The sequence below is a fragment of the Vipera ursinii genome (assembly GCF_947247035.1).
Source record: "Vipera ursinii genome assembly, chromosome: 2".
NCBI classification, from domain to species: Eukaryota; Metazoa; Chordata; class Lepidosauria; order Squamata; family Viperidae; genus Vipera; species Vipera ursinii.
In genome coordinates, this window is record NC_139513.1 from 256,397,959 (window position 1) to 256,415,179 (window position 17,221).

At 34.4% G+C, this 17,221-nt stretch overlaps 1 protein-coding gene across 8 annotated transcripts in view; it reads left to right on the forward strand.

Annotated features, from left to right (window-relative positions):
- MEF2C (myocyte enhancer factor 2C) overlaps positions 1-17,221 on the forward strand; it is a 190,772-nt gene that overhangs the window by 64,079 nt on the left and 109,472 nt on the right. The window lies entirely within an intron of this gene.

A 17,221-nucleotide genomic window follows, 5' to 3' on the forward strand; every position in this document is an offset into this window, starting at 1 on the left:
GAGAACGTAGTCCTTTGTCCCAGTATAAATTGGCATGAAATGGAATATCAATGCTGGTGCCAAAGATGCAGTGTTATTTCAATATTTGCTTTATAATACCTGGCATGAATGCAAGATATACTTATATCAGTCTCTTTTTTATGTTACAAAGCTTTCTTTGGCTATGTTATTCATAAAAAAATATGTTGGTAACTAATCAAATTTCTGATAGAGAGAAATGAATTATATTGAACTGTGATAAGTGTCTTTATTTTTATTTATTTATTTCTCATATTTCTGAACCACTATCTCCCTCAAAGAGCACATTGGTAATGTTTAGTATTTATTCATCTAGCCTAAAAATATTGGCAGTTCTAGGGCACTAAAATGCAAGATGTTGTTCTATATTCTAGTTGCTTACTTTCTCACAATGTTTTGAAAGGTGAATTTTTTAGGATCAGGTCAATAAAACAGAAATAATGTCACTCGCAACAACATTAAATGATCGTGATCTCAGCAATTGGCAACAGTTGTTTGAATCTCAGCCTTGGAAGTGGATTTGCCTTTGAAGTGGTTAGAAACAGTGCAAAATGGATAGTTTGATCAGAGTCTTCTTTTTAACTTTCTTTCCTATTTTAGTGTCTATTTTATGCAACTATTTTAGTAATCTATTATGGCATTAACAGGATATATAGGTAGTACAAAATGCATTAAAATACTAAAAAAAAATTTAGAACAGTGTTGAAAAAGTGACAAAACAACAACTTAAAACCAATACAAAAGAGATGTAAAACACCTCAGATATAGTCTGGAAGAGTAAAAAGAGCCATAGATACAAGACTTAGACTAATATTTTGCCATTCACTTACATGTGATTTGCAGTATGTTTCTGCCAGTCATTTTAAAGGTAAACATGGTAATTGTCTTCTTTTAAGGCAACATTTTACTCTGTCTAGTTTAGAACAATATTGGCTATTATGCCTGGAAATGCATTCCAGTGTCTCAGATAAGACTATCCTGGTTCTTCCAGGCAGAGGTTCTTGGCATTACCAGTAAAAGGCTATTCTATTTTGCTAATTTTTATGAGGAAAAAAGAAGGAGAAACAAAAAAAAATCACAACTATATTTCCAATTGAAAATAATGATTCAAACGGAATGTCTACCTCATGTAAAAAGTCTGTGAATAAGTCAGGGTGACTGTACAATAAAAGCGTCTTCTGGAAGAAGACCGTGCAGAAATCCAAGTTTTAAAATTATAAGGCCTGCCTGATTGCATTTTAACACTGGATGGTGTATAATATAAAAATAATGTAAATGAAAACAATACTAGCAAAACAGAGTCTGAATCTGTCTAATAGACAACATGGAAGCAAATTAAAACAAATATCTGTATGTAGAAGTGACTATGGCAATGAAATTGCCTGCATTCATAAACCCAGCTTGTGTGAGCATTAGATGTCAACTCAAGCCTTGAACTCTGCCTTAAAAAGATAATAGTGTGACCACTGGCTAGTTTTTAACCTTGTTTTTCAAGCTATTCTGTCGTGCAGGAGCCTTCTAAGAATAAAAGGAGCAGAGAAGAATAATTGATGCCATTCTGATTCCTTTGGGAAAAAAATGTGCTTCATGAGATGATGATGATAACGATGATGATGATGATGAAAGAGACAATAAATTAAATTCTTTCTTGAATAATTGTTTTCCCAAAATAACTTGCTAGGCTCAATTCACCTCTCTGAAGAAAGAACAACTTTCTTCATTCATTTTCCATTTTTTAAACAACACGTATCATCTTTCCAGTCAACATTTACAGCTCCCAAATTAAATCCTTTTGCATTAACTTGGTTACCCAGAGTTCATACATCATACTGGAAGTTGGAACTGTCATAAACTGTTAGGAAGGTTGCCAATCCACTGCTAGTTTGGCCACTGTTATGCTGACACAGTCATCTGTGGATATTTCAAAATACAAGATATCACTTAGTCTGGAAAATCATATTGAGTTTGCAGAAGCATTGTCTGTGGACATCAAGTCATAGAAAAGGATAAATTCAAACAAAAGACTTGTGTAGTTCAGCTTCATAAACTCTTAGTGATTGATTAGTAGTACTTTAAAGATTTCTTTTAACACCCAGATAAACAGTTTAGTGGGTTCCTTATACTGTCTTGAAACATTGGTAAAAATACTACCACTTTATCTTGTTAATTATGCTGAAAGTAGATGTATAGATTCAGTGGTGGGATTCAGCTGGTTCGCACCACTTTGGCAGACCTGGTAGCTAATTTTTTGTTGCCCAGGCCCAGAATGGACTTCTGGAAGCTGCATTCACACAGAGAACCAGTTGTTCACATATTTGAATCCCACCACTGGATAGATTCCTTGCTATGTAGCAATTATAATTTTCAGGAGTAACTTCTTAAAATTATTTTAGACCGGAAAATAACATTTCACTATCTCAACACTTCTAAGGGAATGTTCTCAAGTGCATTTATTGGATCGTATAAACTGGTCTCAGTTTGGAGTTGGTAGGAATATGACAGAGTCACTATGTTTTACTATAATGAATAGCCATATAAACTCATTTATAACTTCCAATTGAAGTTCTGCAAGTAGTACCACAGTTATAATTTTCTGAAATTTGCAAAGTACTTCCATAAAACCAAGGGACGCGGTGGCTCAGTGGGTTAGGACGCTGAGCTTGTCGATCAGAAGGTCGGCAGTTTGGCGGGTCAAATCCCGAGTGCCGCGTAACATAATGAGCGCCTGTTACTTGTTCCAGCTTCTGCCAACCTAGCAGTTCGAAAGCACGTAAAAATGCAAATAGAAAAATAGGGACCACTACGGTGGGAAGGTAACAGCGTTCCGTGCGCCTTTGCCGGTCACATGACCACGGAGATGTCCTCGGACAAGCCCTGGCTCTTCGGCTTTGAAACGGAGATGAGCACCGGCCCCTAGAGTCGGAAACTACTAGCACGCATGTGCGGGGGAACCTTTACCTTTACCTCCATGAAACCACTCAAACTGAGATTCATCTCCTGAATACCACAGTGCACGACTTTAAAGCATTTCTTAATTCTGTATTTGGAGCAAAAGGACAGTGTGTCTACTTTGCTAAAAATATGTAAGTAGGCTTGCTTATTGTTTCTAAAGCAAAAAAGTGATGTGCTAAAAATGAAAAAAAAATGAAAAAAATCTTCACATTAGAGCTGAAATGAGGCCTATAGTTCCATTTCTTTCCCTCCAATACCTATCCTATCCTGGCCAATTGGATCATATTAGAAAGTCCTTTTTTCACTAGCACAATCTAGCTATATGTCATATAGAGCCTTGGTGGAGCAGTGGGCTAATGCCTCCTTAAGTAACACCAGCTGCCTGCAATTAGTGCAGGTTCGCATCCCACCAGGCTCAAGGTTGACTCAGCCTTCCATCCTTCCGAGGTAGGTCAAATGAGGACCCAGATTGTTGGGGGCAATTAAGCTGACTGTGTAATAATGCCGCTTGGGGTATGTGTGAAAGCCCTAACAAGCAGGCATATACATAGAATGAAGGCTACTGCTAAGCTTGTAAGCCGCCCTGAGTCTTCGGAGAAGGGCGGGATATAAATGGAATTAAATTAAATATCATTAAGCAAGCTGCCTAATCTTGTAATTGACACTGACAAAACTCTGCATGGAGAAATCTGTAGAATGACTTGTCAAATTTATTTTTTCTCCTTATATATGCCACATGTCTAAATTAGCTATAAACTTTGCATATGTAGGAGTCCTTGTAGAGTTTACTCTGCTAGTTGTTGCCAACTATAGGGGACAGCACTCATCTCCGTTTCAAGGCACTATCCGAAGACTTTTCCACAGCTATGCAGCCAGGATGACATTAAGAGGCATTGTTTCTTTCCCATCGAAGTTGTTTCTATTTATCTACTTGCAATTGCATGCTTTCGAACTGCTGGGTAGGCAGGAGCTAGGGTGAGGACACATGACGTTTGAGTCTTAAACTTAGACAGTTGGCTTTCCAGAACCACAAGCCCAGCTTCTTAACTGCTGAGCCATCGTGCCTTGCATATGTAGGATTTGTAAAATTACTACAGAGCACTTTTATTTCGATAAACAAGTTGTAATAATGTCTAAGACATTTGTATGTAATTCCTCACTTTATCTGCACATTTATCACAGGTTTAATGATGTAGCTTATAAGCATGAACATGTGTGTACAAGGGAGATGAGAAATTTGAAGGCTGTAATGTATATAAATGGTATTTATGAAAGTGCATGTGAAATCAGCTGCAAGACAAAAACTGCTGGAAGATACTTAACGCTTTTTCTTTTTTTCTTTTCATTTTCTCTCCTTGCCATAATCTCATTTAACCAAGCCTATTATCCTCTGACTATGTGAATTTTTTGCTTTTAGGAAGTCACCCAGACAATAAGAAATTAAACTTAACTATCATCTGCCCCAAATTTTCTTGCCTAAGCTTCACAAAATGCCTAAATCTAATACCATGTGAATGGATACCTGTAGTGGGTTTTTTCTTTCTCACTTTTTTCTTCTTGCAAGCCTTAATCAATATAATATAGAGATTTCCTCTAGTCTTTCTTCCACAATTGACATGGGTTGTGTGGGGGAAATTAGGTAGAAAAAGCATTTAGTTTGTCAGTAATGTCATATACTATATAGATGAAAGGCCTATTTATGGAACTTAGCTACTGGAATGTACAGATTAATTTTGACAATTTTGAGCTTATGTGTTTTTTAATCCTATGTGTAAAATAAACATCAATTTAATAAAAAAATAGCTTGAGTCATTTTTAATAAGAAATATATAGTTGGATCTTAATATTTTATATGTTTATATAATAAATTTTATTTCTTTCAATGGGACTTATTTCTGTTTACCCATGCATAGGATTCTGAGTTATGTTTCACTAACATAAATGGTAATTTTGAAGCCAACTGTCTCCTTAATGACTATGAAAACAATATATGTACAAGAAAACATATATGGAAAGGTTATTCATGCAGTTGCTGAAACTACAATATTTAGATTAATATTGCTGAAGATAATGGTTGCTTGGGGCAGTGCTTAGAATATTTTAGCAATTTAGTTCTATTGTTTCCTTCTATCTCTCCTATTTCAAACTGGTTCTTGGAACAAAAAAGAATCATAAATGAACAATTGCTTTTGAAGATCTTGTTATCTTAAGCAATTTTCTATGTGACACCAGTCACTGCTTTTCAAAGAAGTACAGTAAGATAAAGTCCAACTGGATGGACAGAAATAATTATATGGTTGTTTAGATTTGCACATTAATTTTACTTATTTATCTTAGATGCCATCCAACTTCAAATTTCTCAACAGAAAAATGCATTTTTTTTTAAAAAAAAAAGATGGCAAAACTAGTCAACAACAATATATGGACCTAACAAGGGGCTCCAACCATCCTAGACTAAAGCATGCAAGAAGAGCTAGGTCTTTAGGCCTCCCAGAGTGACATCAGATTGGACGACATCCAGATCTCTGGGGGAATCCCATTCCAGAGGGCAGATATCACAACAGATAAGGCACGCTTCTGGGTCCTGATAAATGACATAGCTTAAGGGCTTCTTGATCTAGAAAGTCCAAATGAAGCTGTGTAAGACCTTTCTTAGCCACAGCTGCCACCTGCTTAACCAGCAGGATCTGTAAGTCCAGGAAGACACTCAAATTGCATACCATTCTCGAAGAGTGACATGCTATCTCAATGAACCCCAAGCTTTTGGGCACCAGGGACCGGTTCCATGGAGAGAGGTTTTTCCTTGGATCAGAGGAGGCGTAGTTTCACATGTTCCCTGCATCCCACGGATGAGGCTCCATTGGTTTGTGCAGCCCGGTTTCTGGCATGCCACAGACCGGTGCCAGCACACAGACTGGGGATTGAGGAGCCCTGTGCTATCTCATCTCAGGTTTTTTATACTGTATGTTTTTACCTTTTCTGACTGGTAGTTCTAAAATATATATTCCAATAAGAAGACGAAAGAACAAATTTGTAGACTCTTCTCCATAAAGGATCCATTAAGCATACTAAGTAATAGGAAGGTAGCTAAATAATTCTTTAGTGACATTTGTTATGGGACTCAATGTAAAATTGAATAACATTATTAAATGAAATTTTCGGAACTTTTGTATCTTTGCAAAAAATCTCAAGGGGAAGAAACTACGGTATATTTCTTAGCAGCAAGGTCAGTTTTGCTTCATTCCAGAACTGAAGCTATTTCACAATAAGTTATATGCTGCTGTCATTAATTGGAGAGGGGCTGTAATATTTGGGAAAGTATCGGCTAGGTTGAAGTTTTAGTATTTTAATTTTTTGTTGAAGTTGTAATAAAAACTGCTGTCAGTTATTTCAGTCTTTTTAAAACAATTGAATTAAAATGTGTCAGCATAACCATTATTATTTGTAAACTATCATAAAAAATACATGAATTGCATTTTGAGTAAAAAACAAGGAGTGATATACCAAACCAAATATGTTTTTTTGGCCTGTTAGGATTTGTTTAATGATGAAATTGAAGTTGCGGTTAAGTTTGGAGTAGATCTTACATTGCAGCCTTTTCCAACTTGATATCTTCCAGTTGTTTAGATGTGAGACAGAAGTGAGTCAAAACAGTCAACATGGTGGCTGCAATCATGCAACTGAAGCCTTGCCCTTTTTTATGAGTCTTGATTTTGTTTTGTTTTTTACCCATGTGCTATGAATCATTTTCAGAAACAGCCAAGTACATGGTCAGAGTCCAGTAGAGAGCCAGTGTAGCAATGGTTAGAAATTGGACTGGGCCTTTAAGAGACTGTGGTTTCAGACTTCTCATCTTAACATATAACTGATGCTATGACTGTCTCATTTTATTTCACAAGACTATTGTTTTGGAACTTAAATGAGGAGAGACTTTGTATGAAGCTTAGAAAAGATAGGATATAAATATAATGTGATATCAGATATAAACAGTATTTACTTGGATTGGCACTAATTCTCCCGTTTTCTGGCTTAGTTCAATATAATAAGAAAATGGCTCTTTTTAACACTATGATTTTTTACTGTTTTCTTTTTCTTTTTTAAAAAGATAGAAGTGAATGCATTAAACTTTTAAAAGAATAAGTACATCTGCTTCCATTTAACTTCCCCACTCCATCAAGCTGAAAGTTTTGACCATACCCAGCAATGACATCATTGTATAGCCCCCATTCTCCCAGAGGTGAATTGTGGCCTCCAGATATATATCACACTTATGCAGAACAATGCACATAAATCTTTTGAATAAATAAATATTACTTTCCATCCTTGCATATAACAAGTATTTAAATTTCCATACCAGTGTTGTTTCTTGATCATATGAATGTATCCTTATTTACGAATTACTGTTTTAGCCTGTGTACTATTTTGTTCTTTTTTTATCAGTTGCTTAGATTACTTTTTAAAGTAAAGTTTATTTTATTTATTTATTTGAAACATTTATATATGTTTTATATGTAACCAACCAACCATCTTACAACCAACTCTGGGTGGCTCTCAGTCAAAAGTAAAAGCAACATTGCAGTGCTTCCAAAGTATGCCTGATCATATTACTCCTAGTTATAAGTGTGCATAGAAATGCAACATTAATCATATCAGCATTCTTGTTTACGTTCTGATCTTACTTTTTACTACTTAGCTATTGAAAATGTTTACTCCCATAGAAATATTTATTATAAGTTCAACTGGTATTAGGATTTTCAGGAATAGTGCTGTGCTTGAACATATATGTAAGTCACAAAACAGGAAAGGGAAAAAATGTATGGGTGATGTTTCATGAAATTAATACCATATATCGACATACGATATAAATAGAGGCTGGAGATGTATAGCAAGTATTTTAATAAAATAAAACATCTATTCTTTAATGGGTATCTTTTGCATATTAATTTATTGACTTGTTTATCTAAATTACATCTAATTATCTCATGATGTCATACATAGAATTCTCACATGGATTCTTTTCTCACATAGCCACACTAGTATTTTTTATTTTTATCCTTAGTGTTCAAGTTTTGCTATAACATCAAAAATAGGTAGCTAAAAATAGATTATACTCTTAGCGGTCTACAAGAAAAAAATCTGAGTTTTGGGGGAGAAGGAAGAGATTGGACGAAAAGACAGCTTTGTTTTTTTTAAAGAAAGGTAAAGAGCTTTGGAGAACAGTGAAGAAGAAAATGTGATTTATAAATGTGGAATTATCTTCTCAACTGTAGAGTTGAGTTACAGTTTATAAGTTCATATGTATTATTTTGTTAAAAAGGTGGCAGAATATGTTTAGAAATAAAATGACTTGTTTTATGATACTTAATCAGATGATGGTCTACAATTTCATTTCTATCACCTAGAATATCAATTTTGTTTTCTAATCTTCAACATCTTTGATAGGTTAAAAACAAATTTTTGGATTTTTTTCTTAAAAGAATAATATTTGTATGCCTAGGTTGGTTAATATGCTATTAGTTCTGGAATTCCTGCCTCCCCCCCCCAAACACACACACATGTATTGATGAACTTTTTTTGGTGGAAAAATTATGACTTACTTTGATGACATTTGTTGTAAACATGTTGGAAGCAATAATATACGGTTTCTATCTCAAACCACTAAAAAACATCTGCATGTATTTTTAGTGCTAACTAATGGTAGCATTTCTGTTGGTCTGATATTCCCTAGTGATTTTCCACATATATGTATATGTAAAATTAATATTTCTGCTTGGGAAAGTCCACACTGTTGAATTATTATCCTTCATTTAGCAAAGCATGTTCTAAAATTATGATACTTTTTGATCATTGGAGTTAATCAGAAATTGTACAGAAAAAATATATTTAGACCAAGCCACAACCAAGAACCAAAAAGACCAAGCCACTTTGTGACTTGCCAAGCTAAAAGCAATGCACTGATTGCTGTAGAGCCGGGGTGGCCAGCCTTAGGAACTTGTGGTCTTCAATTCCCAGAATTCCCCACTGAGAACTCTGGGAGTTGAAGTTCCCAAGGTTGGATACCCTTGCTCTAAAGGTTAGTGGAACTTTTGGTCCAGGCCATATCTGCCTACTTAATTAATTAATAATATTTTTTATTATTTTCACCTTTCCAATAATCAAAGTTCTGGATGTTTTACAGAACTGTTTGTGGAATAAAATGGTGGAAAAGCAAAAATATATCAATATACCTCGCAAGAAGAAAGTAAAATACATAAACTCACTATTACAATGAAATGCACTTAACTTAAAACTTAGCTGGCATTTTAAGTGTTCCTACGTGATTTTCTTTTTTTAAGCAAATTTTTAAAAGTAATTAGAAACACTTGATGGAATTATATTTATGATGAAAATAAATACACTTTTGTAAAAGATGAAAGATTTATGCAATCACAAATATACAGTATAACATGCGGGAAGTCAGAAGCTAATAATGACCCCATAAGAAATACAACACATGAACAGAACATTTTTTTTCTCTTTCCAATATGACTGAGACTTATAGGGATTATAAAAGAAGAAAATTGGATGTGGAAAATTCTTCATTGATGTCTTAAGAAAAAATATTCAATATAATGGGATTGTTGAGTTCCCATTTATGCACTGAAGAAAACACATTGGTATGCCTACATGTGTCATGCAACTGTAGAGCTACATACAATAACCCAGTAACAGATATTCCTAAATTATTATTTGGGTATAATTAAGTACCATATTCAAGCTAGCTTATTGCCTTGATCAAGGCATATCATCTATTGTAACAAAAGATAATGTACGTTTTTACAATGTAGAATGAACAGAGAAAATATAGCTTTCTATATTTGAAATAAATTTACCTCAGTTATATATCTTGGTATAAAGAAAATGAATGGGGCTAAATCAATGCAGTTTGTACTTCAAAGGAAAAGCTCAGGGTAGATTCCTAGACTGATATTACAATTTAGATTTTAAAAAGACAAATCTACCCATATAGTACTTTAAATCTGAGAAGTTCATTTGTTCATCATTTATTCGTTCATTTATATCCTTCTACACATCATAAACGTTGAGTCCTAAACCCTAAGGACACCTGCATTACAAGCAAGTCGTAGAAATGTTGCTTCAAAGCTTCATACTAGATATGTGTGAAAACATTTTTTTAAAATAGAATGTAAGGGTATACTTTATTATGCTTTCTCCACTCCACTGGGGATTTGCTTCTCACGTAGTTGTCATTTCACAGAATCATAGAATGAAAGAGATAATTTAGACCATTAAGCCCAATCCTCAGCTCAGAGAACAAATCCAAATTAAAGCATACTCAGTGGAATGCCATACAGCTTCTGCTTGCACTCATTCAACAAAGTGGAATCTATTCCTTCCAAAGATAATTAGTTGCTTTTTGCACAATTTTTCTTTCAGTACTACACAAGGAGAAAATCTTGCAGAATTACCAAGTTTATCAGGTGGCCAAAAGAAATATGTTAAGTAGTCCTTGCTTACAGCAAATGTTTGAAGTTATAACAACACTGAAAAAAAGAAATTTACAGCTAGTCCTCAACCTTATAGCCACTGCAGCATTCTCACAGTCATGTGATTGTGATTTGGGCGCTTGGCAACCAGTGCACATTTATGACAGTTGCAATGTCTCCTGGTCACATGATCACCATGTATAACCTTCACATTTGACTTCCCACAAGCTGAGTCAATGGAGAAACTGGCAGAAAGTAGCAAGTCTCAGTCTAGTGACTTTGGACTTAATAACTGCAGATGATTCTCCTAATGACCGCAGCCAAAATGGATGTTATAAGTCAGGTAAGATCACATTATTTTTACTTTAGGACCATGTTGCCAATGGGGTTATCAATCCAATTGCAGCTGATAAGTAAGCACCACCGGTATTTGTGCTAACATGCTGATGCCATACATTTCTAGTGTTTAAGAACAATTAAAATTAAGAAATTAAGAAAAGGACATTTTTAAAAAGTCAAACATAAAAGTTCTAATATTGTTAAGGTTTTGTCCATTCCATTGTGTTTTGTATGTATCATCATTGTACTGAAGGGATCTTAAAAGTCATAAATAAGAATTTCTGTCTTGCTGTCCTTTTCTCACATAGCATTTAGCAACTTTCATATGATTTATGTTGCAACTTAATGAAACTGATTTCAAGAAAATTTACCTGATATGTGAATAAGGCTGTTTTGCAGGTGAATATCTCTTATCATGAATTAGTCTTCATAATAGTGTTCAACTGCACTTACTAGATAAACTTAATTGGTTTTAAAGAAATAGACAAAAGAAAGAAAGATATACAAATGAGAAGATTCATCACTTTCTTGGATTTGAAGACCATTGAATTGTGCATCTTAATTGGGGCCAGCTGGGATCATTTAATAATTGATGTCAGAAGATCAGATTTAATTCTCTTTATGCAAGTACCACAGTGGAATTGAGTTAAGCAAATTGTCATTTAAGGTTCCAAATGAACAAAGCTTTAATTAGGTTGATTAGCCTACTATAAGACAAAAGAAGGAACTCTAAAAGTGATACCTATTATGAGTCTTGCATTACTAGTATTATCAAATGCTTTTATACAGTGTATGTATGTATTTGCGTGATGATACTTATTTCATTAATACATTTCTATGCTACCTATCAACATCAGTTTTCACATGAGTCCCCTGTAATAAAAGAGAATTATGCACAAAGTTAATATTATTTGGCAATTGTATATGTATTTTCTTCAAAATAAGCTTTATCAAACTTATTTGTACTTCTGAGTAGATAGGCATGCATACCAAAAAAGGAGTAGGACCATTGCTGAGCCTATTAGGTTGTTCTCTTTCATTCCCTGTTTTGGGTTATTTTTTTCCAAATGTTTTATCTCTATTTTTTCCTTTTATTTTACTTTTGAGATGTAAGCTACCCAGACTCATTTGGGAATTGAATGGTCTGTGATTCCAATAAATACATCAGACAGACAGACATTCTGGTTCTTGTTTGGTTATATGCAAGAATCAAAATGGACAATACACAAGAGATTAAAATATAGCATTTGGAATTTGTGTTCTTGATTATTCTAACTAAATAATTTTTGGTTTTTGTAAGCAACTACCTATACTAAACATTTCTGAGAATCAACATCTTCAGTTCAGTACACTTTACTTTCCTATTAAAAAGGTTTGGACAGAGAAAATTAGGAAAAAGATCAATCTAACAATCCATTGTAACTGAAAGACTCTACTTTAAAAATTGTACCTGTGCTTAAACTTCAAAGCTAATCTATTGGTGTTTTACTGTGTAATATTAGCTTCTTTTGTGTCAAAGGTTCAAGTTGCCTGCACAAGAATATTTTTCATCCTTTTTATCACACTTTACTGCTTTTAAGAACGATTTTTGTCAGGAATTGCTATGTATACTAATAGGCTAGAAAAAAATTCTGGGAAAATGTAATGTAATTGAAGGCTGCCGAAAGATTAGCTAATGTATCTTCCAATTGATTTTGTTATTTTTCCTCCCAGTGTACTCCCTCTGACAATAATAAAATGAAAAATATTGACAGTGATCAGTGAAGTGAAAAAAGGAAGGATATCTTCCAATGGGACAAAGATTTTTAACAAGCAAATGTTAGGTTATGAAAACTAAATACCAACTTAAAAATTTAAATGGTAACAGTATTTATATGTAAATTAAGTTTATTTCTAGTTTTGTGTAATAATGAAATTCATTTTTTAAAGAGATCCTTTCTGGTCGTACGATTGGCAGCTTATGCACTATCTGGATACCTACCATTTCTTTGCACACTAACTCATATGGCTACCTTTGTAGTGCAGTTTCACTCATTATAGAGATTTCTTGAATAAATATTTTACCTGAATATGGTCCTTACCAACTAGATATAAGACAGCAGCATGGTGTCTTTTTTAATAACTTGCCTGTTGGTGCTATTTTCAGATCTCTGCCAAATTTTGAAGTGGAAACAAAATTCAATTGCTGAATGCCTGTTGCTTGAGTAACATTTCCTAGATCAGCATTGGGGCATACAGGTTCTGTAGACAAATGGGTAATTGTTATTTCAGGGTGTGTTGAGAGCCATATTTCCAAACGTTTGAGTTTGTCTACAACAGGGATTCCCAACCAGGGGTGCGAGATAATATTCCAGGGGGTGTGAAAACTTGCATTTTCAAAATTATAGTGAATATGCATAATTTGTTGCCATTATTTCGAACTTCTATAAGGGGTGTAAGAATATATTAGAAGCATTCTAGGGGTGTGAGGTATAGAAAAGGTTGGGAACCACTGGTCTACAACAATGGTTTTCAACTATGGGCCTCCCTGGGGGACCTAGAGTATATCAAGGATGCCACTGGTGAAAAATATTGAATAGGGGCATAGTGTGCTGAAAAACAAAGAGTATGATATTGCAAATATGATTGTTGATGCCGGAAAACATACTAGTTATTGTGCCATGTCTGTTCCCAATAATGGAATCTGGACTGGGAGGCCCACAGGAGAAAACCAAGGTCAGAAGAAGGATACAAGTGAAAAATGGTTGAACAACTGGTATAGAACAAAAATAAATTGTATTTCATTTAAATTTGTATTTGCATTGAATTAAAATTAGATATAACTGACATTATATCCAACCCATGTAATTAGTTTTGAGTGGGGTGTCACATTGAGTTAAGAGTTGTAAAGCTTTAGGGGATCTTGGTGTTTGCTTATTTCTTGTAAACATTTCATTACCAAACTAGTTAACATAATCAGGGACACAGGGGAATGGGGTTTACTTGCTTGACGGCTTGCCCTGTTTGTCTTGATCAGAATTGTAGTTTGTGTGCCTGTTTCTGATGGACCTACTGAGCTTGCTTGGCTGTAATGTTTCAACCAGGGTTGTTCTATCTATTTTGTTGGTTTTGCCTTAGCTATGTGCTGACTGGCAGAAGTCAGTCCTTAGGCAGTATGTGCCATGAGCTGTTTGCTTCCTACTTTGGCTTTTGCTGGGTTTTAATAATTGTAGATCAGGCTTTTGTCTCTGAAAGCTACTGCAAAGACTTTCAGGGATTACATGAAATCAACTCTTAGGTTAGCTGAAAATCTTGTTTTTAAAAAAGGATTAGATGGCAAATGAACTTAAGCAGTGGTCTTAAATTGGCAGAAACCTATGGCATGCTTATGTAAAATCTTGAAAAGCTAGCTCAACTCTTGGTTATTTTCAATTTGCAGTATCAATGACAGGTTTTACTGCCTAGGTTTAAAACATGGAACTGTCAGAGAGATCACGGATGTCAACTTTTAAATGAAGAGCTAAGGAAGTTTTAGTTTTGTAACAAATAACATTTTGAACATAATAGCAGTAGCCAGGTTATCTGAGGGACCACCTCTACCAAAACTATTAGGTCCAGTATGAGAACCATATGCTGCTGGTCCCATTTGATAGCACCTAGAGGATGAATCCTTTGTGCAGTGACTTTTGCCTTCTGGAACGTTATCCCTCCTATAGTGAGGTTACTCTGAACCCTCATTGTTTTTCAGAAAGTCTTTAAAACGTTCTTTTTCCAGTAAAAATGGAATAAGACCTAGAATCATGAAGTAAAAGAATAATAGTTTCCTTATGATATTTAATAGGGACGCAGTGGCTCAGTGGGTTAGGATACTGAGCTTGTTGATCAGAAGGTCGGCAGTTTGGTGAGTCGAATCCCGAGTGCCACGTAACAAAGTGAGCACCTGTTACTCGTCCCAGCTTCTGCCAACCTAGCAGTTCGAAAGCACGTAAAAATGCAAGTAGAAAAATAGGGACCACTACGGTGGGAAGGTAACAGCGTTCCGTGCGCCTTTGGCGTCTAGTCCTCGGACAAGCGCTGGCTCTTCAGCTTTGAAACAGAGATGAGCACCGGCCCCTAGAGTTGGAAACGACTAGCACGTGTACAGGGGAACCTTTACCTATGATATTTAGACAGTAAATAAATCAGTGCAATTGAACATTTTACTAAAATGTTGCTTTCTTGTGAAACAGGGCACCAAACTATGAAATATGCCTGTTGTGAAATAGAAAAGTTTGGGCTCTGATTGAAATAGAACCTGCCTATTTTTCCAGGTTCATCACTTTACCATCATTACATCATTCCTATTTATTTTTATCTATTGAACACTTATGAGTTTATAAGTGTTCACCTATTTAGTATAATTTTTGAGTGATGTATCATTAAAAGCAAAAAAGAAAGAAACACAGAAGCATCCTCCAATAATACATTTTGGGAGTGACATTAAAAGTGTGACAATATATTATATAATAATACTCAGTGGCATAGAACAAAGTAAATCAGAGCAAAAGAGACAGACTGTGGTACGATTAGCAAAAAGTCCTTAATAAAAATAACTGTGATGTTTCATCTGTAAAGATTTGACTTTGTGATTATAATTGAATAGAAAAGTGTTATGTTTAATACCGAAATGGAAAAAAAAACAAATAATTAAAGTAATCTGAACATACCACAAAATTTTACAAGCCCATTAGATGCTCATTTAATTAGTCATCCAATGACTAATTAAAAGAACTGTTATCCAATACTTCTAAGGGGTATCTATTTAAGAAAGATTGTTTCATGACTTCTGTTCATTGCTGATCAAATTATGCAGTTCCTAGGCTAAGCTATACCTCTTGTAGAATATCCATAGCAAACTTTCTTTTCTAAGTGTATGTTATCTTGAAATGAATTATGAAATGAAATCCTTACCCTATATTTTAATGTGGCTGTCTAGCTGTAAGATGGAAATATGTAAATGTAGGTTGTGTTCAGGCTTTGCACTAGAATGTTTGGGACAGATGTTGGAATCTTATGAAGATCCAGATCCTCTTTCTTTTCTAAATAATGATTCTCTTCTCAAATTAGATCTCTCCTTATAGTGAGCATGCTGTCTCTGTGTTGTAGTGCAGCGGTAATGACATCTAGTGTATAACTCTATAATGAAGAAGTGGTTTTATTTTTTTAATAGAAAATAAAAATATTATTTTTATAAAGAAAGATGAAAATTAAGAAACTAATATAAAGAATAAGGAAAGAGGAAAAGATAGGAAAAAAATGAGGATAAAGCCATAAATACAGAAAACAAAGTATAAAGAAATAAACAGAAAGAAAGAAAAAGAAAGTATAAAGAACTAGCTTCTGATTTTCTTTATGGAATAATATAAAATTACCTCTTACTCTGCTTATATCATGAATTTCTTTTTTTCCCTAACATCTATTTTTGAACTATCAAAATCATGTCATAAATCTTTTTCTGTTCTACACAAGTCTAGAAAGGATTTCCAGTCAACCATAAATTTGCGTAATGTCTTTTCTCTAATCAAAAATGTTAGTTTGGCCATCTTTACAATTTCCATCATCTTTATCTTTCATTCCTCCATTGTAGGTAATATTGGCCCTTATCACGTCTGTGCATATAATAATCTTGCTGCAGTTACCAGGTATAAAAACAAAGTTCCCTGACTGTTTTCTATTTGTTTATAAATCATTGCCCAGAGAAAAGCCTCTGGTTTCAAAGTGCATATTAATCTTTAAAATCATTTGTATCATTTGATTTTAAACTTTCTGCTTTTTTAATGTCCACCAAGCATAATAGAAGTTCCTTCTTCTTTACATTTCCAACATAATTTTGAAGTAACTTTAGGCATTCTAGACAATTTCTGCGGTTACATATACTACTTAATACATCATTTTATTTAAAAAAATACCTTAAGATTGTGACAGGGTTTAAATTCCAGACCTTTCAACTACATATTCCTCCACTGTTCTATCTGAATATTATAACCAAAGTGTATGAAGAGATAATTTTAAAGAGCCGAATTTTGGTTTAAGCTTTTTGTGAGATATGCCAGAGAAAATTAATTTGATGATGGCTGTATGCATTGGCTTGTACATTCATCAGCTCAGTTTTCTTGAACAGAAGCACACCAGACTTGTCTATAAAGCACTTACTCTTTGTGCCATGTTTAGAGAGTGGAACTAGGGTCATTTCCATTTAATAATCAGCAGGGAAACATGCGGCTTTGGCAACTCTGTGTCTCTTTCAGCCTGATTTATCTTACAAGGCACTGATTTATAGACTTAGTAAAGATTATGTCCTATTGAATTGGGTTTGGCTATCCAATTCCTTCTTACGGGAAGAGCTGATACATGTTACAATGTAAATGAATGCCATGTCAATCCTTATATTAACCTTGGTCAGCATC